Source organism: Triturus cristatus, chromosome 7, assembly GCF_964204655.1.
Source record: "Triturus cristatus chromosome 7, aTriCri1.1, whole genome shotgun sequence".
NCBI classification, from domain to species: Eukaryota; Metazoa; Chordata; class Amphibia; order Caudata; family Salamandridae; genus Triturus; species Triturus cristatus.
The window spans coordinates 382,685,412-382,709,878 of record NC_140590.1 but is presented as its reverse complement, the minus strand read 5'-3'; the positions used below and the strand labels follow the sequence as shown (position 1 = coordinate 382,709,878).

Here is a 24,467-nt window from a genome sequence, read left to right as displayed (position 1 = left end):
ATTGCCTGGATTGATGACTAAAAACGTGGGCAGAATGATGACATGTGCAACGTGTCTAATCGTCTTTGATAATGGCATGGTATTGTTTAAAAAAATATTTACTTGTACTCTCCGATGAATTTTCCCTTCTCTTTTTTTTCAAATACCTTTCTTCATGTTGAGTATCTATTCTTTCTGCCTGCCTTACGCTGATGCTATCTTTAGACACGGAGACCTCTGAAACTTGATCCGTGTGTATAAAATAAACGCACACGAAAGCCTTCAACAATATCAGAAATCCAAGCCTCGTTACTGAAGGACAGCGTCTGCTCCTATTTGCCAGATTTAAGCCTCGCTCCTGACAGCTGACGCACATGAGCAGACGTCAGACTGAGAGAACACTCTCATTGAGCAGAGCCAAGCCTCGCTTTCGATGAGTGACGCGCATGCGTGGATGTCACTCACGTGCCACACCAATACTTTCCAAATCTTCCGCGCTAATACCACCTCAGGAAGACGCCTTTAGCAGAAACTCCACAGCTCACGTGTCACTCGCAGCTGTCGCAAAACGCGATGTCCCAGCTTTATTTAAATCCGTCCTTGAAGCAGGATCCGCATCCAAATGAAGCTGCTTCCCAGGAATTCAACTCGGAATGGTGTTGAGGTGCTCCCGATCGTCGCCAAATTAATGTGGTGTTCTTCAAAGAAGAAATACTCAGGAACGCCAACGCTGATAAGATAGGTAAGTTTAATCACCTCAACCACCAACTGTTCATGCTCAACTGTCTAACCACGAATGTTCTCCACCCCATGTTCCACCATTCTAGAACAGAGAATACACTGACATCTCAATTCCAAAGCTGATGTACAACATCACATGCTCTTAGATGTCAAAACAAAAAACGCTTGGTTGTCAAAATGATGTGCTAAAGGCTCTACTAGTGAAAAAGTAAACACACAGTACCGATTTGTCTTTACAATACAGAACTTTGGGCTTTATAAGTAACAATGCGCAGTAACCATCTGTTTCGAAGAAAAATTGTTTTGTTTCTCGGGGTGCCTAGCAAAAGTGGGTGATCATATTAATTATTCTTGGTCGACTTTTCCTTTCGGTCTCCCTATGCTATGAATGTGTCAATATATGTTCCTTGCCGTTGTGTTAGCCGTATGCGGTGAGTACGAGCCATTGGAATCTCTTAAACCTGTAGAGCCACACGGAAGAGTGAGGTGTTCAAACAGCAGCTGAAAGTTAATTGGGAATATGGTTGTTCTCCTGGGGCATTTTTCACTGCATGGATTGCCAACAGGACTCCTTTTCCCCAAAGGAAAACATTGTGTTGTTATGGCAGTCTTGCGTGAGGATAATTTGTTGGGTTACTCCCCTAATTCGAGTAGTGGGGGCAACATTTTTACCATCAGTGGCCTATGGCATGATTTTCTTTAAAGACAATGTCAACATGGTTGGACAGAGCTCAGTCAGCTTACTTCTGCAGAGCATTTTTTCTACCGACTTCTACCTCCCCTGTGCAAATCCGTACCGAATTTAACATGACATCTCAAAAGTGGCTATTAAAATCTAGGTTCATAGCCTATTGCCTGAAAGCCATACAAACCCGGGACCACACGCTAAAGAAGTACATCTGGTTAATGATAAGCAACCTGGGGTCAACTTGGCACAAATATTTAACACACTGCATAGAAGTACTGGAAGCTCGCGAAATATGGTCTGCCCCCATACCTACAACTGCAGCAGAAAAACTAATAATCAAACAAGCATAGTTAATGTCGGCCGACATTGACGCACTAACCCTGAAAAATCTGAGTCATGGTAGTTGGGCGTCAAACATTTAAAACAGTGGGGGCCTGCCATACTACCTGTCTTCTCCCTTAAAGCCAATAATGAAGCGCCAACTAATGAGACTACGGTTCGGATTAATTCCACTACTGGCTTATAAGTATGGCCAAGGGTATAAGGAAGACATAGCCACACAGTGCCGACTATGTGGGGGAGAAGAGGAAACAATAATTCATATAGTGTGTATCTGTGAGAAACTGTGCACCTTGAGAATTTACTGGCTTCGCCCTGTTTGACGTATTTTAAACGTGCAGACATGTCAAGAAGCTTTGGTAGAGTGTATGAAAGGCGACTCAGTGCAACTGACTGTATGCTGCATGAAATTCATGACGGCTGTAAAATCCACTTTGGACTTGGATAAATATATAGAACTATAAGGCACGAAGCTGTGTCACCGTTTTACTCTTCATCCCTTCAAAGCTGATAAAATTGTTTACAAATGTTTAACTTAAGAATAGCTGGACAGTAATGTTGCAAACTATGCACTTTACACTTGATTTTAACCTAATACGAATGCAATGATTTTAAGTAATTGCAATAAAAAAATGATCTTATCTATTGCTGGGTTCAGCTGAATGGACAATTCAAATTGAACTGATTTAGTGAAATGTAAGGAATCATATGTAGCTGTGGTGGCGATAAAATATAGCCTATGGCTTTGGTAAGTTAATACTTCGTTGATCCCTCTTGCTTCATGTGTGACACGTTCTTTGTGTTTAAACTTAATTGCGATATTTAAGAGTCTTCAGTAAGTCCTTTGCTAACTTGTTTGTGGAACTCAGGCTAGTTTTTAGTTCTAATGACCAGATTACTTCAATTGGATGTTGCTTGGTTTCACTATATTCGAGATCTAAAATATTGGGGAAGCATAATCAATTTGTTTAGTCAGCATTTCTAATCCCACCTGACTCCTGCAGCCCATAATTTGTTTTTGTTGTAACGGCATGTAAGATGCTTTTGTTCCACGTTGATCTAAAATAGAATCCACTTAATAAAATTTACTGGTGAAAGAATTGTTAAATTTTCGCTATAAAACATTCTTTTAGATTTTACCACAACACTTTTACATGTGGGTGTAGTTTCATAGTTAAACTTGTGTGAACATATTAATCTGCTTGCCATAGTACCCGATATTACCATGAATAATGTTTTGCCCCTTTCTGCTACCCACCAGTAGTTTGTTGACTCTAAATACCATATATGTTTCTAATGTTAGGATGTCTTGAAATAATCAGCATAAATTGGCAGGTATTTACTTGCAAGTGCAGTGTGTTTGTGCCGAAAGTAGTTTAGTGGGCAACCTGGATAAAGATTTTTTTTTTAAAGTACTTCCTGGACTATTGAAACCAGCCTTGCTATTTCCAGCTCAGAATACTTGGACAAAGTGCTGTTTTTACATACTTATAATGTTGATTGCCACGATGAAGGCCTATGGCATTTACTCTTTTGACTAGTCATAACCTCAACCCTGTAACTGAAGTTGACATGATAGAAAACACGTGTTCAGTTCAATAGAAAGTAGTATTTAATACACTTTCTTAGTTTTGAAGTTGGCAAATTTAGTTTTAAAAAAAGTGTTCCAGCTTTGTAATTTTTTTTTATTTGTTGCTTTGTATGGCAAGCTCGTAACTAGGATCTTGGTCTGAACAGAGCAGTTTCTATATAAAATTAGTTTTTGAGTACTTTAAATTTTCATATATATATATATATATATCAAGCAGAGCTTTCCCCTCCAAAAGAAGAAAGGAGTCTGCACGTAAGATATGGCCATGGAAATCCTTTTATTCAAATCAAGACACCGGCTGTAATTTCCCCAACGCGTTTCGGTCTTATCCGAACTTGTTCACAGGTAACGGCATTCTTGCTTAACTGACACCAAATTTCTATTCCATATTTATATAATTTCCGCCCCCTTACTCTCTTGGGTTGAAATGCATGATGGTTTTTGTAGTGTCAAATAGTTTTTTAGCTCCAGTGGGCCATCAGATCAATTGCGGTGAGCAGCCACATAAAAATACTTATAAAATTATCGTTCTGTTACACAGCGACGGTAAAATTCAGGCTGTACAGATCCAAGCCGCTGTGATTCACGGCGGCTCCTCTGCCATGTGTCGCTTCACAACTCTCCTCCAAAAGCGGTCCTCAAAGGCAGTAATGGAGCACTTGCTGGTGATGCAGACTTGCGGCCGGACCACGCTGCTATACATCAAGCAAATTTCCCCTCCAAAAGAAGAAAGGAGTCTGCACTCACGATATGGTCATGGAAATCCTTATATATATATTGGAGCCACACATACTGTACTGTGATGTGTAACTTCGAAGGGTGGCTGGGTATAACTCTTGCGCAAAACCAATAATCCAATAAATATTCAGACAAATATCGAAAAAGTGCTCCAGGGAACAGAAAAGGAACGACCACCTACGTCCCCAAAGTCCTCCGTTACTGCAAGTACTCAGAGGATAAACGTTGAACAAAATATCTTTCCCGAGCAAAGAACAAATAAGTGTTACAGACACATAACATTAGAGCATCAATCTAATAAGATTTCAGTCCAATTTATAATCAGAAGGTATTCTTCTTTATTTTTCTTTTGACTCAAAATTTCTCCTCGTGATCACTATACTTAAATTCATAGTTACTGATTGGCATAGATGTTGTAGCCAAATTGTAGCCAGTAGCCAACACGTGTTTCGTCTTGGGTTAATGGCCCAGCAACTTCCTCAGGGCAAGGGCAATTTTGGAAGAGACAATTCACCACACTTCAGGTAATACCTGTATGTGGGCCCATACAGTATGGGTCTAAAAGCAACTGGTATCCATCATGAGTCAAGAGTACATATATATGCAAATATCTTGGTACGACTAAAGCTCCAATCTGGGCGTCTTGTGATGAAAGATTATTTTATGTATCAGAAAAGGAGAGTACTCCCATCGCCATCGTAACTTCCTGAGTAAATGACTCATTTGTCATACCGGCTACAATTTGGCTACAACATCTATGCCAATCAGTTACTATGAATTTAAGTATAATGATCCCGAGGAGAAATTTTGAGTCAAAAGAAAAATAAAGAAGAATACCCTCTGATTATATATTGGACTGAAATCTTATTAGATTGATGCTCTAATGTTATGTGTCTGTAACACTTATTTGTTCTTTGCTCGGGAAAGATATTTTGTACTGTGATGTGATGTGATTGATTTTAAGTACACTGATGTGAGGTAATGATTACCATGCTTCAGAATTGTTTTAATGATCAGTAAATACATATAGCACACCTTCTGTAATACTGCTAGAAATAAACTATAAGCATTTGTACTCTTACCTGCATCTTACTGGTTTTTTAAGTGTCTTTCACCTTATAGAGTTTGGGGTGACAACAAAGCTTTTCTGTAATGTTGCAGAAACCCAATCTGAAGCATGTCTGTAAGATTAAAGCAATCATATTCATTTTTGTTGTATAGAATAGTACACATTTTAAAATTAGCCACCAACTTGTGGGGGATTATCAGTATTCCGTTTAAATGCACTCTTTTTTTGGTAATCATGAGGAGTATAATTTCTTTCGACATAATAGATTAAAATGCCAATCATTTGGGAAATGTACCTAACCAACATGGTTGGATTTCCTTCTGCAACTTAACAATCAAGGACAGATGAAAAAAACAGAGGAAGAACCATTAAATTTTCCAGCGCTGCTAGCCTGTGGACTGAACTTCACCCAACCTTGAGAACAACTCTTAACTATGCCCAAATATAGTAAATACCATAAAAAGCAACCTTTTAGAGACTAGCTTATTAAACAAAAACGTTTATTTTTTTCTATACTAATAACAACAAGCATTGAAAATGCAATAGGTCTCGCCTTTGATTAAGTTAAAGCCATTTGCTTTGCTAATGGTATTGTATAGCAAAGCAAATGGCTTTAACTTAATGAAAGGCAAGACCTATTGCATTTTTAATGCTTGTTATTTTGGGAGTGGGGGTTTGGGGGTAGTTGGGTTCCAAAGTGCTTCCTAGGTACTTCTGGGCACGAGGCCCTGCCCCTATAAGGCCGCCTGTCCTCACAAGGTGAGTGTTAGAAATGGGGGCCTCTAGTTGGCACAGGTATGCACTTGTGACAAGCAGGGACTCTCAATTCTAAGTCAGAGTAAGGGGATCACCCTTTCAAATAACCCCTGCTCACCCTTTAGGTAGTGTGGCGCAAGCAGTCAAGACTATTCTCAGGGCGTCATAGGTTAAGCATTTGTGAACACATACAGTAATACAATGACACACCACAAATGGACACCAGTCAAGGTTATATCAAAATAAGGTTTCTTTATATAAGGCTTAGCACAAGACCAGAATAACGTTTAGAAATGACCACAGTATTATTTCAAAGTTCAATGTTCTTGTAGAAAGGCTTAAAATACAAAAATAGGCTTCTTTTAGTCAGTTACGCTTCTTTTCAGGCTCTGTACGGTTCGTACCTGGATGTGCGACTCGTTGGCATTAAAAACAAGGAAAGTACGAGTCAAACAGTTGTTGCGGACTCTGGGGTCCGTAGCGTGCACGCTGCGGTGCGAACAGAACAAAGTACCTTTAGTTCGTGGGGTCCGCGACGGACAGTGCGGGACAAGTCGATGAGTCCGGGTCGTAGCTCGGCAGCGTATTCAGATGCTGGTCAGGTCGCGGCATCGGGACGCGGCTTTGATACGGGACCTTCAGGGATACGTTGCGGATGGCCCGGATCGGCTTGCAGAGTCCGTGGCGTTCAGCGTTCGAGCCGTACCTTCGGTGCGGATAGGCGGCGACACTTCTCGGCGCCGTACAGCGTACGGGGAGGATCGGTGCGATGCGACGTCACGGCTCTTGGAGCACGGCACTGTGCAGTACGTTAGCAGCGTACGGACCGTACCTGCGGGACAACAAAGCTTGTTTTCAGCGTACAGGGTTTGGCAGCCAGGGCTGTACGACTCGAATCGGCGGGGAAGGTTAGGTGCGATGCGGCCGGGAGGGATACGGCGCGTACTAACGCTTTTGGATCAGCGTAGACACACGGTGCCGGGCGGCAAAGACACGGCTTCGCGGCGGATGGGGTACGAGTCGTACTGGGGCCAAATCCAGCGGGAAACAAGCGAGAATTGTCCAGGCAACTCAGCTTTGGAAGGCAGATAAGTCCAATGGTCCTGGGACTCAGTTCAGGGGGCAAGCTCTCTTCCAAGCCCTTGGAGATTGTTGAAAACAAAGTGCAAAGTCTCTTTCCGTCATTTCCTCTCCTTTCTCAGCAAGGCACCCACTGCAGGCCAATCCCCCAGGTCAGGGAAAGTTACTCCTCCTTCAGCTTCTTCCAGGTCCTTCTAGTCAGGCAGAGTTTCTTCGTGGTTCAATCAGGATCTCCTCTCTCTGGAGGAAATTAGAATAAAGCGCTCTCCAGGCGCTATGTGGAGGACCAGCACAAAGTCATTGATAGATCCAGGAACAGAAACAAAAGGTCCCACAAAGTTCATCAGGCATCCAGGGGCTGGGCAGGGCCCAGGGAGGCAAGCCTTCCCCTGGGCCCCAGCAGCAGCACGCCCCTGGTTGTATCAAGTTAAGCACAAGAACAAGAACATTTTCATGGGGTCACAGCCCCTCTTTTATACACAGAATCCTTTGTCTCCAAAGGTGCAGGGAAGGGGCGAACCAGATGCAACTGGTTCCTGAGCACTTTGTTTTGCTCAGCCCCTCTCCCTATTCACAGAGCAGGTCAGGGTCATCAGCCGCACCACAGGGGGCGGAGCCAGCATTGTGTGGGGGAAAGCCCAGCCCTATTCTCAGAACAGGCCAGGGTCATCAGTCGCACCACAGGGGGCGGAGCCAGCATTGTGTGGGGAAAGCCCAGCCCTATTCAGGTCCTAGGTGTACTCCTCCCACTCATCAACCTGCAGAGCTCTCCACCCACCACTGGGGCAGACCCACCCTGACTCCTGGAGCCAGGCACACCAGCCAATCACACGCCAGACAGTCACTGCACATTTATGCCAGTGTCTAGAAGTGGCGCTTCTATACTAGCTACAGTAACGCCGCACACATCATTGCACAGCATTCACTCTCACGAGTTTGCTCATATCAAACTCGACCCTGCACTCCCCACGCATCAGGAACTAGCACGGTCACTCAGATCCCCCATGCATTCCTATGGGAGGGCAGGTCAGTCTCATTCAACCACACAGAGCGCACGCGCTTTCCACTGGGACACAGTGTGAAAGCGCCCCGAGGCCTAAAACCACTAGTACAACACAGGAAAAAGGCTAGGATACTGCAAAAAGTTCTAGGGGTGAACTTGCCAGAAGGGCCAAGTCCAACACAACCCCCTTCCAGCCAAAACGCAGGGCAGACCAATCACCACCGTGATGGACTTCCCTGCTTGGGGCGATAGAACACGGACGCAGGCCCGCACTGCAGGGACACTCTCCGGTTCTACGCCATTCTCAATCAACGTGGTTCCATCTGAAAAAACAACCGAAAAAACTCAGGCCCAACTAGGCTACCCCACTGGTACTACCTAGTTGTCCATGGCCAGGACCAGGCCCTAGGCCACCCAGATACCACTAGTCCTTGCCAAACCCAGAGTGGGGGGTAGTAAGCCCTGGCATACAAGCCATTCTCCACTCTCCCTCTCAGTGTAGTTCCCAACTACCACTGATCATTCAACCTAGGGTCCGCACCCTCAGGTTGACCAGAGGTCACGGGCAAGAATGCCCCACCCTACCTCTACTTCTGGGGTTCCGCACCCTCCCAGGGAAGCACCCACAAGAACACAACTCTCCCACCAGTTCAGGACCTCTCTCCACCAACTGGTCTACCACCTGGGATCCAAGGGGTCAGAGGCGAGGACTCCCTCCCTCTGCACCCCCTTCCACTGTAGAGCAGGGTCTCTTCACCCAAGATGAGCCTCCCCTGCCCTCAGGACTACAGCTGCCCTTACGTCCAGATCCGGAAACACCGACTACTGGCTGCCCAACCGAGGAACGTACCCTTTGGTCAGATGCCTGGCGAACCAGGACTTGACGAAGGTGACACATAACTAATGGGTCGTGTGACAGTCTGCCTGGCGCTGTTCTCACTACCTCCTGTCCATCTGACAGTGCGTGCAGACCCCCCAAGACAGAAGTGGTGACACCACGGTCACTCAGTGACGACTCAGCCATCCCGGCTGGTCCCTGACCTACTGGTTCCCACTGGGGAATCCCTTCCCCTCTCACCCCTCCCTCTGGACTTCTGCACCCTCCCAACTGGAGCGGTACGACCAGACACCAGGACTACTGGAGCTCTGATTACAGACACTCCACGTCCTCTAGACACTGGGAGATCCTCCTCAAATGACCTATTGGTACAGCCTAGGCCCCGACCTGATGTTCCCTAAAGAAACCATCCAGGCCCTTTGACTGGGTTTCGGGCACCTGGAGACACGCAGTCCCACCCACTCCTTCTCCGCAGAGACAGGACGTGAGCCCCTTCACCGAGACCTAGCTGGGCTACTCTGAACCTCTTCCACCAAGCTGGGCTGGAAGACACCTCAGCCACTCCTTTTGGAATCACTCCCCAATGCGAGCTCCCTATCCTAGAGAACTCACACCCAATCAACCAGCAAGCTCCTTATTTCAGAGAACTCACACCCAAGTATTCAGCAAGCTCCTTATTTCAGAGAACTCACACCATTCATCCACACACACACCCCGCCCAGACTAGTAAGACAGTTTCTACCGCCCCTGATTTCTCAACCTGACCATCACGTGACACAGGTACCATTACTCTGGGAACTGGGAATGGGGCGTTCACATTCATTCAGCGCATTAGACATTCATCCCCACCCCTCCAAAGACTGGTAAGACAGTTTCTACCGCCCCTGATTTCTCAACCTGACCACCACATGACACAGGTACCATTACCCCGGGAACTGGGAATGGGAATACATGCACTGGACACACATCTGCTGCCACCACTGGATCCCACCCTTACTGGTGAATCCAGAAACACATTTACACAGAAATTACACTTAAAAACAAATTTAGAACAATAATCCCTTTCCATTTGAAGCTTTGCCATCTCCACTTCATGTGCTCTTGCAGCAATCCTGTCGGCCATCTCCTCTGGCGACAGGCCTCTGCCAGGCTCAGAAGCACCTTCTGGGGGTATCACCTCCAGCACATTCTCTGGGAACTTGGATTCGTACCAGGCCCTCAGCGCCTTTGTATACTGCTCCTTGTTTTTCAATCCAGTTTGGTTAACTCTATACTTGGAGAGGTATCCTTTCAAGACTTCACTTGTGCACCTCATCAGTGCCTTCTCCTCCCAATCTATGTCATCAACCCCAGAGAATATAGAGGCCGTCCTGCCTCCATTGACTGAGCTAGGCATGGTTTCTTAAAGTGGAGATTCTTCAGCAAAAACAAAGAGCAATACTGTGTGGCTGCGTTATCGGTCTGAACTCACTACGTGGTGTTCACTCAATCACTGTACATGAATCACAAATGCAAATTCAAATCCTCACCGCTGACCACCAATGTTAGAAATGGGGGTCTCTAGTTGGCACAGGTATGCACTTGCGACAAGCAGGGACTCTCAATTCTAAGTCAGAGTAAGGGGATCACCCTTTCAAATAACCCCTGCTCACCCTTTAGGTAGTGTGGCGCAAGCAGTCAAGACTATTCTCAGGGTGTCATAGGTTAAGCATTTGTGAACACATACAGTAATACAATGACACACCACAAATGGACACCAGTCAAGGTTATATCAAAAATAGGTTTCTTTATATAAGGCTTAGCACAAGACCAGAATAACGTTTAGAAATGACCACAGTATTATTTCAAAGTTCAATGTTCTTGTCGAAAACCTTAAAATACAAAAATAGGCTTCTTTTAGTCAATAACGCTTCTTTTCAGGCTCTGTACGGTTCGTACCTGGATGTGCGACTCGTTGGCATTAAAAACAAGGAAAGTACGAGTCAAACAATCGTTGCGGACTCCGGGGTCCGTAGCGTGCACGCTGCGGTGCGAACAGAACAAAGTACCTTAGGTTCGTGGGGTCCGCGACGGACAGTGCGGGACAAGTCGATGAGTCCGGGTCGTAGCTCGACAGAGTATTCTGATGCTGGTCGGGTCGCGGCCTCGGGACGCGGCTTTGATACTGGACCTTCAGGGATACGTTGCGGATGGCCCGGATCGGCTTGCAGAGTCCGTGGCGTTCGGCGTTCGAGCCGTACCTTCGGTGCAGATAGGCGGCGACACTTCTCGGTGCCGTACAGCGTACGGGGAGGATCGGTGCGATGCGGCGTCTTGGCTCTTGGAGCACGGCACAGTGCAGTACGTTAGCAGCGTACGGACCGTACCTGCGGGACAACAAAGCTTGTTTTCAGCGTACAGGGTTTGGCAGCCAGGGCTGTACGACTCGAATCGGCGGGGAAGGTTAGGTGCGATGCGGCCGGGAGGGATACGGCGCGTACTAACGCTTTTGGATCAGCGTAGACACACGGTGCCGGGCGGCAAAGACACGGCTTCGCGGCGGATGGGGTACGAGTCGTACTGGGGCCAAATCCAGCGGTAAACAAGCAAGAATTGTCCAGGCAACTCAGCTTTGGAAGGCAGATGAGTCCAATGGTCCTGGGACTCAGTTCAGGGGGCAAGCTCTCTTCCAAGCCCTTGGAGATTGTTGAAAACAAAGTGCAAAGTCTCTTTCAGTCTTTTCCTCTCCTTTCTCAGCAAGGCACCCACTGCAGGCCAATCCCCCAGGTCAGGGAAAGTTACTCCTCCTTCAGCTTCTTCCAGGTCCTTCTAGTCAGGCAGAGTTTCTTCGTGGTTCAATCAGGATCTCCTCTCTCTGGAGGAAATTAGAATAAAGCGCTCTCCAGGCGCTATGTGGAGGACCAGCACAAAGTCATTGATAGATCCAGGAACAGAAACAAAAGGTCCCACAAAGTCCATCAGGCATCCAGGGGCTGGGCAGGGCCCAGGGAGGCAAGCCTTCCCCTGGGCCCCAGCAGCAGCACGCCCCTGGTTGTATCAAGTTAAGCACAAGAACAAGAACATTTTCATGGGGTCACAGCCCCTCTTTTATACACAGAATCCTTTGTCTCCAAAGGTGCAGGGAAGGGGCGAACCAGATGCAACTGGTTCCTGAGCACTTTGTTTTGCTCAGCCCCTCTCCCTATTCACAGAGCAGGCCAGGGTCATCAGCCGCACCACAGGGGGCGGAGCCAGCATTGTGTGGGGAAAGCCCAGCTCTATTCTCAGAACAGGCCAGGGTTATCAGTCGCACCACAGGGGGCGGAGCCAGCATTGTGTGGGGAAAGCCCAGCCCTATTCAGGTCCTAGGTGTACTCCTCCCACTCATCAACCTGCAGAGCTCTCCACCCACCACTGGGGCAGACCCACCCTGACTCCTGGAGCCAGGCACACCAGCCAATCACACGCCAGACAGTCACTGTCAGGATCTGGACCCCATGCGCCTACAAGAACTACCACTCCAAGAAACCCCTGCACATGAAGGGGAGGAGCCAAAGGGCATAAAACGCCCAGGACACACGCACTGCGTTGTGCGTAATTGACGAAGAACGTGAAACCGACGAGCGGAGGCTCGTACCTGTGGTTTTCCCGCTGTTGAATTAAAAGCCGCGGGGATTGAGTTTGTTTCGGCCGAGGATTTCGGCATCTGAGTCAGGCGGAGATTCTGAGTTTTGCTGGGTCGACGTTACTTGTCGAGTATTCGCCTCAAGACAGGACCGGAGGCATTTCCGAACCGCTACGACACCTCAAGGGCGCAGCAGACGGAGTCAGGAAGACACGCGATGGCAGCGTGAAAGAAACCGCAAGTATCAGGGGATTATGCGCTGATCCCTGGGGGTGTGTGTGTGTACGGATCCCGATACACGCTATTGCTGGCACAAACTAAACTGGTTCTCAGTTCGAGGAACACATAGACCTCTGGAAAGGTCTGGAGACAGAGTCCATACAACTCTGGAAAGTTACGATTGACCGCGCACAAGTATAGGACAAGTCTATAAATCAGGCGGGGTGTCATTTAGACCTATCGCTAACAGACTAGCGCGGAAAGGAACTTCCGACAGCCACTTAAAGGGTCTTGCGACGACCTACCATTATTATGTTCTGTTAAGTGTGCCTCCCGACATTAAGGGGTGTACGCTATAAACGTGATATTTAAGGTGTTCTGATATCTCTCAGTTTACTAACAGAGCCTCTCATTCAAAGCAATGTTAAGGGACACAACGACCCAAGACGTCTAGTGATGGTCTGAGAGTGGTCATGTGGTGTCTGGTTACGCAACCGAGTTGTGGTGTGCGTGTGTAAGTGAAACTAGGATGCTCAGTTCAAGAGTATTGATGATTATTAGTGAGACCTACTGAGAGTAGTGGTATTGCACTGTATTTTTATTTGTGTTTGTATATTAACTTTCTTTACAGGTTCTACTCCCCGCTGTTCCCATCCTTCCCTTCCCTCGCTTGATTGCTCCAGTCTTCCGTGCCTTTCGTGCAGGAAGTTGGTGACGTCGAGAGATGGAGCCCATATAGCGTCGCCCGAATCCTGAGGAGTATCGGACCAGGGACTGATTCACAACAGAATTACGCACCCACGTATTGAGACTCCTCCTGGTTCGGGGGGTGGGTAGAGACGCGATATGGAAGAGGTCTTAGCTGCACTTGCCGCAGTACAGCGGGAGTTCGCGGCCTCTAGGGCCGAAACTGCGGATTTACGGGACAAGGTGGATAGGCTGTCAAGGAACCCCTTTGATGTAGGATCAGGTACGCCTCCCATACAGGTTAATGTAGCTCCTTCCATTCCTTTAGCTAATCCGGAGAGATATTCAGGAGACCCCCATAAGATACAGGTGTTCCTCACTCAGATATTGATGCACTTCTCCTGTAGGCCGTCTTCATTCCCTACAAACCATTCTAGGGTGGCGTTTGCTATCTCCTACTTGGCTGGCGACACAGCCAATTGGGCGGTGCCTTTAGTACGTCATAACGATCCGGTCTTATCAGATTGGGACGATTTCCGAGCAGCGTTGGAGGGGGTTTTTGACAGGAGAACTACCACGTTCAGCGCAGATAGAGAGTTCCTAGAATTAAAACAAGGGAGAACAGAGTTAGTGACGTATTTAACCACCTTTAATCGGTTGGTAGCGGAAGCGGCATGGCCGGAAGAGAAGCAAATGTCTCTTTTCTATCAGGGATTATGCAACGAGTTAAAGGACGTTATAGCTCGTATAGATCCTCAGCCCCGAACCTGCGACGCTCTCATCAGTTTGGCCTTACGTTTGGACGGTCGGATCACAGACCGGGGAGGTGATAGGTTCCGGGTAGAGAGAGTAAAAAAGGAAGCCACAGGCAGTGAGGCGGCATCTGAACCCATGGAAGTGGGAGCGGTCCGTACCCCATTGTCAAGGAACGAAAGAGAGAGCAGACGAAAACAAGGCTTGTGTATGTACTGCGGGAAGAAGGGGCACTACGTCCGTGAGTGTCCCGCTCGTCCCAAGAGACCAGGGGGAAATTACAGGAATCAAAAGGCTATAGCCACTGTGGCGGGAGTGGAATGTCCAGGAAAGGGGGGTGAAGCCTCGGAGGAAGTCGAGGTTCCCAGGTGGACGATCCCATCCTTGGCCACCCATCAACAGGGTGATACTGAAAGACATTTAGAAATAATCATGTGGTTAGAAACCAGCAGGCAAACATTTCAAATCAACGCTATGTTGGATTCAGGGGCTACCGGTAATTTTATTCATCGAGGACTGGTGGAAAAATTAGCGATAGGAAAAACCGCCCGTGACATTCCCAAAGAGGTTTTAGCGGTTGATGGCAAACCTCTCACCCCGGGACTGCACCTAGAACAAACCGAGACATTAAGATTAATGTGTAGAGCAGGCGATATGCGCCACATAGACTCATTGGCGTTAAATATCATAGATGCACCGCAGTACGAGGTAATCTTAAGGATGCCATGGTTCAGCCTTCACAATCCCACCATAGATTGGAGAGGCCGAACCGTTCAGTTTTTATCTGAGGAATGTCAAGAGCATATGATACTAGGGGGGAGTTCAGGGGCCACCGTGTTGGCAAACACGTGGGTAGCAGCCACAGCAGCCGAAAAGGACGTTATACTACCAAAAGAGTATAGGTCTTTTGCAGATGTGTTTAGCAAGGAACAGGCAGAGGAGCTTCCTCCACACCGTCCGTATGACTGCCAAATAGATCTGGTGGAAGGAGCTGCGATTCATACGTGCAGAGTCTATGCGCTCTCTGAACCAGAGACTAAACATCTGCGAGAGTATTTAGATCATTTTTTGGAAATAGGGTTCATTCGCCCTTCCCGTTCACCAGCGGCCTCTCCGTTGTTTTTTATAGAGAAGGCCAATGGGGATTTAAGAGCATGCTGTGACTATCGCATGCTCAACAAAAACACAGTACGTAATCGATATCCACTACCGCTTATCCCGGTCCTTTTGGATCAAGTAAGGGAAGCTAGAATTTACACAAGGTTGGATCTTCGAGGAGCGTACCATCTGGTGCGCATTCGAAAAGGGGATGAGTGGAAGACGGCCTTTAAAACCCGCTATGGTCTTTTTGAGTATCTGGTAATGCCGTTCGGGTTGTGCAACGCCCCGGCGGCATTCCAGTACTTCTTGAATGATGTGCTTAAGGAGTTCGTGGATAGAACCGTTTATATAGACGACATTTTGATTTATTCTGAGTCTGTAGACCGTCACCACGAACATGTGATACAGGTGTTGAGAGAGTTACGAAAGCACAGTTTATTTTGCAAAATAAGTAAATGCGAGTTTGGGGTGACGGAAGTGGAATTCTTGGGAGTGATACTCCGTCCGGATGGGATGAGAATGTCAGAGCGAAAAGTACTTGCAGTACAGGAGTGGCCGGTCCCCACAAACGTGAGAGACGTACAATGCTTCCTGGGGTTTTCTAATTACTACAGGAGGTTTATTCAAGGTTTTTCACAAAGGGCCATCCCGATTACTCGTCTGCTCAGGAAAGGAACCATAACATTGCAGAAAAAGAGCTCCTCTGTATCAAAAAGGCTTTTCAGGAATGGCGACCGTATTTATGGGGGGCCAGATTTCCAGTGACTGTGTATTCCGATCATAGGAATCTACAGTATCTGAGAACAGCTAGGCGGCTATCACCAAGACAAATGAGGTGGATGCTCTTCTTCAAAGAGTATAATTTCGTTATCACCTTCCGTCCAGGAGCAGATAACCGGAAGGCCGACTCTCTGTCTAGAGTGACGTATGGGGAGGGTACCGAGGAGGAAACCGAAGAGGCCATCATACCTCCTTCCAAGGTAATCTGTGCAATACACGCAGAAGAATATCTAGACAGCATAAGGAACAACCGGAGTCAGGAGGCTTGGAGCAGTTGGGCGGAAAAAGACCCGGAACGCAAGATCCAGGGGGGTCTGCCTTTTCAGAACAGTAAATTGTTTCTGCCTACACAAGCCCTTAAAAGACGAGCCTTTGAATGGTGCCACGACTCTCCTTTAGCAGGACACCCGGGTATACGTAAAACCACTTTACTGGTGCAAAGATATTTCTGGTGGAAAACCCTCGTTACGGACGTTAAGAAGTGGGTGTCGAGGTGTGAAGACTGCGCCAGGGGAAAAACAGACACAACCACTCGCAGGGGCAAATTGGTCCCCTTACCAACACCCCAAGCACCATGGCAGAACATCAGCCTGGATTTTATCACAGGGCTTCCGGTGGATCAAGGGCATTCCGCCATCCTGGTGGTTATTGACAGTCTCACAAAGATGGGCCACTTTATTCCTTGCAAGACACTGCCTACAGCGGGTCAAACCGCACAATTGCTGTTGCAAAACATAGTGAAACTGCATGGAATCCCGCTGGTTATCGTATCCGACAGAGGCCCCCAGTTCGTTGCACGTTTCTGGAAAGGGTGGTGTAAGTCGCTGCATATCGATTCAGCGCTGTCCTCGAGTTTCCACCCACAGACAGACGGACAAACCGAAAGGTTAAACCAAACAGTAAAGAAATATCTAAGATGTTATGCTGAAAGCGCGCAAGACTCATGGGTGTCAATGTTATGGATGGCAGAGTTGGCGTATAATAACTCCTCCCACAGTTCCATTGGTGTCTCGCCCTTTGTAGCCAACTATGGGTATGATGCTAGGATTTTGCCGATTGTCATGCCAGGAAGGGTCATAAATCAGCCTTCGATACAAGCCCACATGACGGAATTGCGTCAAGGACACTCACGAGTAAAGAAACTCTTGGTGAAGTCCAAGATAAGATATAAGAACTGGGCTGATAAACATAGGGTGGATGGCCCACAGTATCAAAAAGGGGACCGGGTGTGGTTGTCCACTAAAAACTTCCGTTTTAAGCTTCGGAGCGTTTTTCACCCACGTTACGTTGGTCCGTATCGAGTGCTTAAACAAGTCAATCCGGTAGCGTATAAATTACGCCTTCCGGGCTCGCTGAGAATACACCCGGTGTTCCACTGTAGTCTTCTAAAACCGGCAAAGGGTGGGTTGCGGAGACCTCCACCGGCCGTGTCCACGGAAGACGGACAGGAGTATGAGGTGCGCAGCGTGGTAGATTCCAAGTACAGGGGAGGTAACTTGTGGTATTTGATCTCCTGGAAGGGGTACACTGCTGAGGAGGATTCGTGGGTACCCAGCGCCAATGTGCACGCGCCAGCCAGGATCAGGGCTTTCTATCGGAAGCACCCAGATAAACCAGGTTCTAGGAGGCGCCTGGCGGGGGACCTACTGTCAGGATCTGGACCCCATGCGCCTACAAGAACTACCACTCCCAGAAAAGCCTGCACATGAAGGGGAGGAGCCAAAGGGCATAAAACGCCCAGGACACACGCACTGCGTTGTGCGTAATTGAGGAAGAACGTTAAACCGACGAGCAGAGGCTCGTACCTGTGTTTTTCCCGCTGTTGAATTACAAGCCACGGGGATTGAGTTTGTTTCGGCCGAGGATTTCGGCATCTGAGTCAGGCGGAGATTCTGAGTTTTGCTGGGTCGACGTTACTTGTCGAGTATTCGCCTCAAGACAGGACCGGAGGCATTTCCGAACCGCTACGACACCTCAAGGGCGCAGCAGACGGAGTCAGGAAGACACGCGATGGCAGCGTGAAAGAAACCGCAAGTATCAGGGGATTAAGCGCTGATCCCTGGGGGGGGGGTGTTTGCACGGATCCCGATACACGCTATTGCTGGCACAAACTAAACTGGTTCTCAGTTCGAGGAACACATAGACCTCTGGAAAGGTCTGGAGACAGAGTCCATACAACTCTGGAAAGTTACGATTGACCGCGCACAAGTATAGGACAAGTCTATAAATCAGGCGGGGTGTCATTTAGACCTATCGCTAACAGACTAGCGCGGAAAGGAACTTCCGACAGCCACTTAAAGGGTCTCGCGACGACCTACCATTATTATGTTCTGTTAAGTGTGCCTCCCGACATTAAGGGGTGTACGCTATAAACGTGATATTTAAGGTGTTCTGATATCTCTCAGTTTACTAACAGAGCCTCTCATTCAAAACAATGTTAAGGGACACAACAACCCAAGACGTCTAGTGATGGTCTGAGAGTGGTCATGTGGTGTCTGGTTACGCAACTGAGTTGTGGTGTGCGTGTGTAAGTGAAACTAGGATGCTCAGTTCAGGAGTATTGATGATTATTAGTGAGACCTACTGAGAGTAGTGGTATTGCACTGTATTTTTATTTGTGTTTGTATATTAACTTTCTTTACAGGTTCTACTCCCCGCTGTTCCCATCCTTCCCTTCCCTCGCTTGATTGCTCCAGTCTTCCGTGCCTTTCGTGCAGGAAGTTGGTGACGTCGAGAGATGGACCCCATATAGCGTCGCCCGAATCCTGAGGAGTATCGGACCGGGGACTGATTCACAACAGTCACTGCACATTTATGCCAGTGTCTAGAAGTAGCGCTTCTATACTAGCTACAGTAACGCCGCACACATCATTGCGCAGCATTCACTCTCACGAGTTTGCTCATATCAAACTCGACCCTGCACTCCCCACGCATCAGGAACTAGCACGGTCACTCAGATCCCCCATGCATTCCTATGGGAGGGCAGGTCAGTCTCATTCAACCACACAGAGCGCACGCGCTTTCCACTGGGACACAGTGTGAAAGCGCCCCGAGGCCTAAAACCACCAGTACAACACAGGAAAAAGGCTAGGATACTGCAAAAAGTTCTAGGGGTGAACTTGCCAGAATGGCCAAGTCCAACACAGAGATTGTTCTTCAAGTTGGCAGGTATGTAATAATAATTCACATGTACTTGCAGACAAACGTTAGGCTGGCGGGACTGATTGCATAAGTATACACAGGGGGCCCGATTCACAGAACTAACTTAAGGCTAAATCTTAAACTTACTACCATTTTGGTATTCACAGAAGGCACTTACTCATTTTGGTATTCACAGAAGGCACTTACTTACTCATTTTGAGTAACTTACTCATTTTGAGTAACTTACTCATTTTGGTATTCACAGAAGGCACTTACTCATTGATGAGTAAGTGCCTTCTGTGAATACCAAAATGAGGAAGTTACTCAAACTGAGTAAGTTACTCAAAATGAGTAAGTAAATGCCTTCTGTGAATATCAAAATGAGTAATTGCTTTCTGTGTGTCAATACCAAAATGAGTAAGTGCCTTCTGTGAATACCAAAATGGTAGTAAGTTTAGGATTCTGTCTTAAGTTAGTTCTGCGAATCAGGCCCAGAGACCCACTTCTTCAAAAGGGGAGGGAACAGAAGGCTGTGGGGTAGGCAGGGTAAGCTGGCCTCCAACCAACATAAATCACACAACAAGAAGCTACCCTATATGAGTCAGGGTAGCTTCTTGTGTGATTTATATGGACTGAATATATGCCTTCTAACTCTACCCTACCTGACTCCGCTCCATTCCTACTATACTCCCTGGACCGCCCCCTTTAAGCCCCCACCTCCGCAGACTCCCTATTTTAGGGTTCCTGAAGTTGTTCTCTCATTCCAGCACTAGTTTAATAGCTCATGTATTTTAAAATTATATTAACTTTCATTTTAGGGGCAGTTTTTAGCACTTCTTAGACCTTCTTTTGGCTAAAAATAGACTTACTTCCAATAATTCTCTCTCACTACGAGGCCTTCATTTCTTCCCTTTACACACGATAAAAAATCACTTGAAATGTCACACATTTACACTGTAATGTCACTCTACGCACACTGAAACCATAGAAATGTCACTCCTAGCATTCTAAAAACTTGGCAGCTAAAATATTTTGAACTGTCACATTTGCAGGGGTGTGATGGCTAGTAGTTGTGGAAGAACTGTCATTGGCCGTGGGTCAATGGGTGGTGAACGCTGTAGTGGCGTATTGACGATTTCCCTGGCACTTATTGTTTTTACAATTTAAGCACTTATTGACCCACAATTTAAGTGTTCTGGGAGTGATTTTTTTCCCAATACCAGCACTGTCACCACGTATGGCCCTATTATGCGCCACCACCCTTCCTCCACCATTTCGTTCCTTCCCATTAGAAATGTATACGCTAGAAGTCTAGCCTGGCTTGTCCAGCTGGGATGAAACAGCCTGTCACCGTCAGGGCCGGTGTTGTGTAATATAGGTTTCCCCTTCGAATCGTGTATCCTCTGCTCTTTCGCACTTTTCGGAAACGAAACTCTGCCTGGGCTGGTTCAGACAGAAGCAGCCGATCTCTCCTAGGGCTGAGTTAGGGGATGCATGATTCAAATGGATTCCAAACTCAACTCTGGCTATAAATCATCTGGAGCTTGTCTAATATTGCAGCGGGTCTTCATTGCTGCACAAGTAGAGACAGACAGAAAGCGCAATGAATACAAAGAATGAAACCAGATATAAAGGTCAATTCAGTTAATACAAATGGTGAATTCAAGGAAAATATTTGATGGAGCGTCTGGAATCATAACAAGATAAACACGAGGGGAAGAGAATGAAAGAGAATAGAAACAATGGCATGGACTGAAATAAGGGAAATTCAATATCAAAACGGGCGAATGATGATAGGGCGAAGGTAAAAAAGTAAATGAGAAAAAGCAAGATATTAAAACGTTTTGTGTCCGTGCTAATTGAAGAAGCATTTGCAATGCAATAGGTCTCGCTTTTGTGAAAGTTAGAGCTATTGGCTTTGTAAATGACATTGTGTTTTACTTAATTTTTTTTTGTTTGTAGTGGAGTAATGTATGTTCTTTGTAATGGAATTTTGTGGTGTACGCTACACTATATAAATGAGTGAAAAGGATGGTCGTTGGATGGACAGATGAGTGAAAGCATGGATGAATGAGTGAGGGGATGGATGAGTGGTCGCATGGATGAATGAGTGAAAGAATGGATTGATGGCTAAATGAAAGGATGACTGAAAGGGAGGATGGATATATGGAGTGAAAAAGTGGATGGACAGATGAAGGAATGAATGGAGGGATGTATGAGTGAAAGGGTAGATGGGGAGATGGATGAGTGAAAGGAAGCATGAATAAATAGATGTATGCATAGATATGGATGCATAGGTTTGGAATGTTGAAATACTGAATGATAGATGAAAGAATTAATGGATGACAGAATGTAATGGTGGAATTATGGGTATCAGCAGGTGGATGGAAGGATAAATGGATAGATGCTTTGATGGAAGAGACAAGAGAGCTCTTCTGGGGAGAGTCGTAATGACTTGCTCTGTTTGGTTGGTTTCGTAAGAGTTTTGGTTCGAATTGGGGAGCAATTTAACTTTCTGGCTACTCACTTGCCTAAAGGCCTGCACCCTCGTGTAGTGCACTCCGCATCATAGCAGCTGATGCAATCTGACAGAACTAGGGACATCTTTTAAATAAATGCCTTTGGGTACTTAGAAGAGCTTGGTTTTAAAACATGTAGTGCAATATACCACATAATAAACTGAACAGCTGCATTTTTAATGATGAGGAATAATCACTTCAGAGTAGAGTTTGATACAAAGCTGCATCAAAAGCTTGAGTGGTGATGTCAGCAACTCTACGACACAGCATATTTTGAGTGCGCAAATGGAAAACAGCCAGGGCAAAGTAACCAATGCCACTGGTGCAGGGCACGGGCCTTGTGCCAACCTCACATAAAGGACACAGGGCACGGGGGCACTTATGATTTGACTGGGTGGTTGCTTCTGAGGCGCGCGCTGCACAGAGGAAATGTAGAGGAAAAGAGTGGAAATTAAAGGGCAAGATGATTTCCCTACTGGATGACGTCTCTATAGTCTGAAACACACATAAAGGAAAGCGGACGCTGTATTTTTAAAACTAAGGCGCCCAGCCTCCTAAAGTGGCTGGCATTCCAGTTACCAGATCCCTGCATGGCTGTGAACTGCAACGACTGAAAGAAAAAAGAGTTTAGCCTGACCGGCTCCTAATAGCCAGAAGAGCCGCAGACAGCAACTAAACAACAAGCCTAATCACTCTTAAAAGGAAGCTCAAAATCAAACTAATATCTTACCAAAAGAATCCCAACTGATGGGTCAACATCCAAAATTACAATAAGCAGCTACGGGCACTAAAGCTAAACACCCGCCAAGAGATGTGACCAGGGTAATAAACAGTCTTCTTCTCTGAGGTCACCCGAAGCCAGTTCTGGAGGTAGCTTTTCCGCCACTGCATTTGGTGCCAGCCTGGTTAGGAGGACAAAGGCTGAGGCCTTTCCATGTGTCACCAAACATTTGCCTGTTACAGCGGACACCCCTTCAAAGTAAATTAAGTTATTGTGCCCACCCCACTTGTCTTCCTTCCAGGGGAAGGGAATAACACTGCTTGACACCCAAACCATTGTACCTGCCCTAGGATCAGTTTTCTTACCATTCATCACAGTTAATTCCTGACGGTAGCTTTCTAAATATACCTTTCCCTGCAATTCATTAAAAACACGACTTCACACCAACGAGTTTGGATTTTAATGACTACTAAAAATAGCTGTTTCATTATTTTTCTAGCTGGACCCTAACTGGAGACACCAACATTTATTTTTACTATTGCTTCCCAGTGTTTCTCTTTGAGATAGCAAGAGCCATCTTACAGTGAAAATAGCTTTTGGGTGATGGTCACTATAAGGGCAGGTTAACTTTAAATTTCTACTGTCCTACTTCTATATTCCATGCACCATGCCTTGTGGGCTACAAGACCTACATAGGGGTGACTTTTTGATATATTTAAATGGAATGTTTTTACATGTCAAAAAAGGGTATGTTGAAAGAATGAACAGTAGGTTTTACAGTGAAGCAGTCAGGATACACACAGTAGGCCTGAAGTCATGCTTGAAGTGCCACTGTTGTTGATGGTACTATAGGTCCTGCAGTCCTCTAGTGGTATTACATTTCCAGACTCTGTGTTCCCTTTCTACAGCATATAGTGGGGACTTCTAGGCACGTTAAATGTTTCAATGGGGAATAAGCCAAATTAACCATATCTAAAAGGGCACACAGGTACTCTACTAGTAGGGGTAAATTGCACAGAGTTCTAAAGCCAGCAAAGCAGATACGGAAAGAATCTGGAGGGACACAACACAGAATATTGCAATTTCCTACAATGATTATTAAAAGGAAGCATGATTGTTACAGATAAATATAGGGCACTTCACACAAATACCTTTTTCCATGCTAAATTTGGGCTGTTTCAGAATAGTAAACATAACCAAATGATATTTGTTTCTGGTGCAACCGCAGTATCAAGTGGTTCTATATTATGAGAGATGGTCAGTCTTCACTGTTTAGTCTACAGTGAGCATTTTGGGGCTTGCAGTTTCTCTTTTAAGATTGACGGTATGGCTGAAAAATTGCAGCAAACAAAGCGCTCTTGTGACAAGCGGACTAGCTGCTTGGGAACACTAAAAGTGCTGTGTGGGAATCAATAGTGCAATAGTCAACAACCAACAGAGAATCTGGGCTTTCCGGCACCTGCAGCGCATGCTTCACTTTAACACATAAAAGTTACTGCCAGTGTTTATAGTTAAAGACATAGGTGTACTAGGTGGTTGCTTCAGGTGCCAAGGGAAGGGCATGGCAAATTTAAGGGAAAAACGTTCAAATTAAATAAACTGAAAATGAAAAAATATCCTTAGCCTTCATTTGTTATTTGATTTTGGTGGTGGATACGGCCTTTACTTGGTTTGGTTAGTGTGCTAAGTGCCAGCAGCCAATCTAGGTTGCCATTGGTTACAGCACATGCTCCCCTTGTTCTATAGCATTTGTATTTCACTTTTTGAAACAAATCACAAATGGGTAAGTAACACAACATATCCATACTGGTTCAGTGAAAACAATTTCTTTCTAGCAATGTGCACCAATCTTTGTGTTTTTAAATATCTTTTTTTGTATGAGGATACCAAACATTACTGCTTACACATTGATACATCTTAGTCCATGCTTTTCAAAGGTTTGCTTCAAAGTTTTCCTTTTAGCCACTGATCAGTTTAAATGACCTTTTATTTGTTAGAAGTTTGTCTTGTTTTGCATTTTTTATATAATTCCACAAGCTTTCACATCTGGTTCCTTTGGAGTATTCCAAATATGATGCCACATATGGCCTATAATATTTGCTATCCCCTACAGCGTACCA

General features: G+C 46.1%; 1 protein-coding gene across 3 annotated transcripts in view; it reads left to right on the top strand.

Annotated features, from left to right (window-relative positions):
* The first annotated feature begins 409 nt into the window (after positions 1-409).
* The window catches only part of ZNF865 (zinc finger protein 865), a 131,874-nt gene continuing 107,816 nt past the window's right edge, over positions 410-24,467 (top strand). For all 3 annotated transcript variants that reach the window (XM_085616594.1, XM_085616590.1, XM_085616592.1), the window contains exon 1: positions 410-721. The gene's annotated coding sequence lies outside the window, so the exon portion shown is untranslated. The remainder of the gene's footprint in view (positions 722-24,467) is intronic.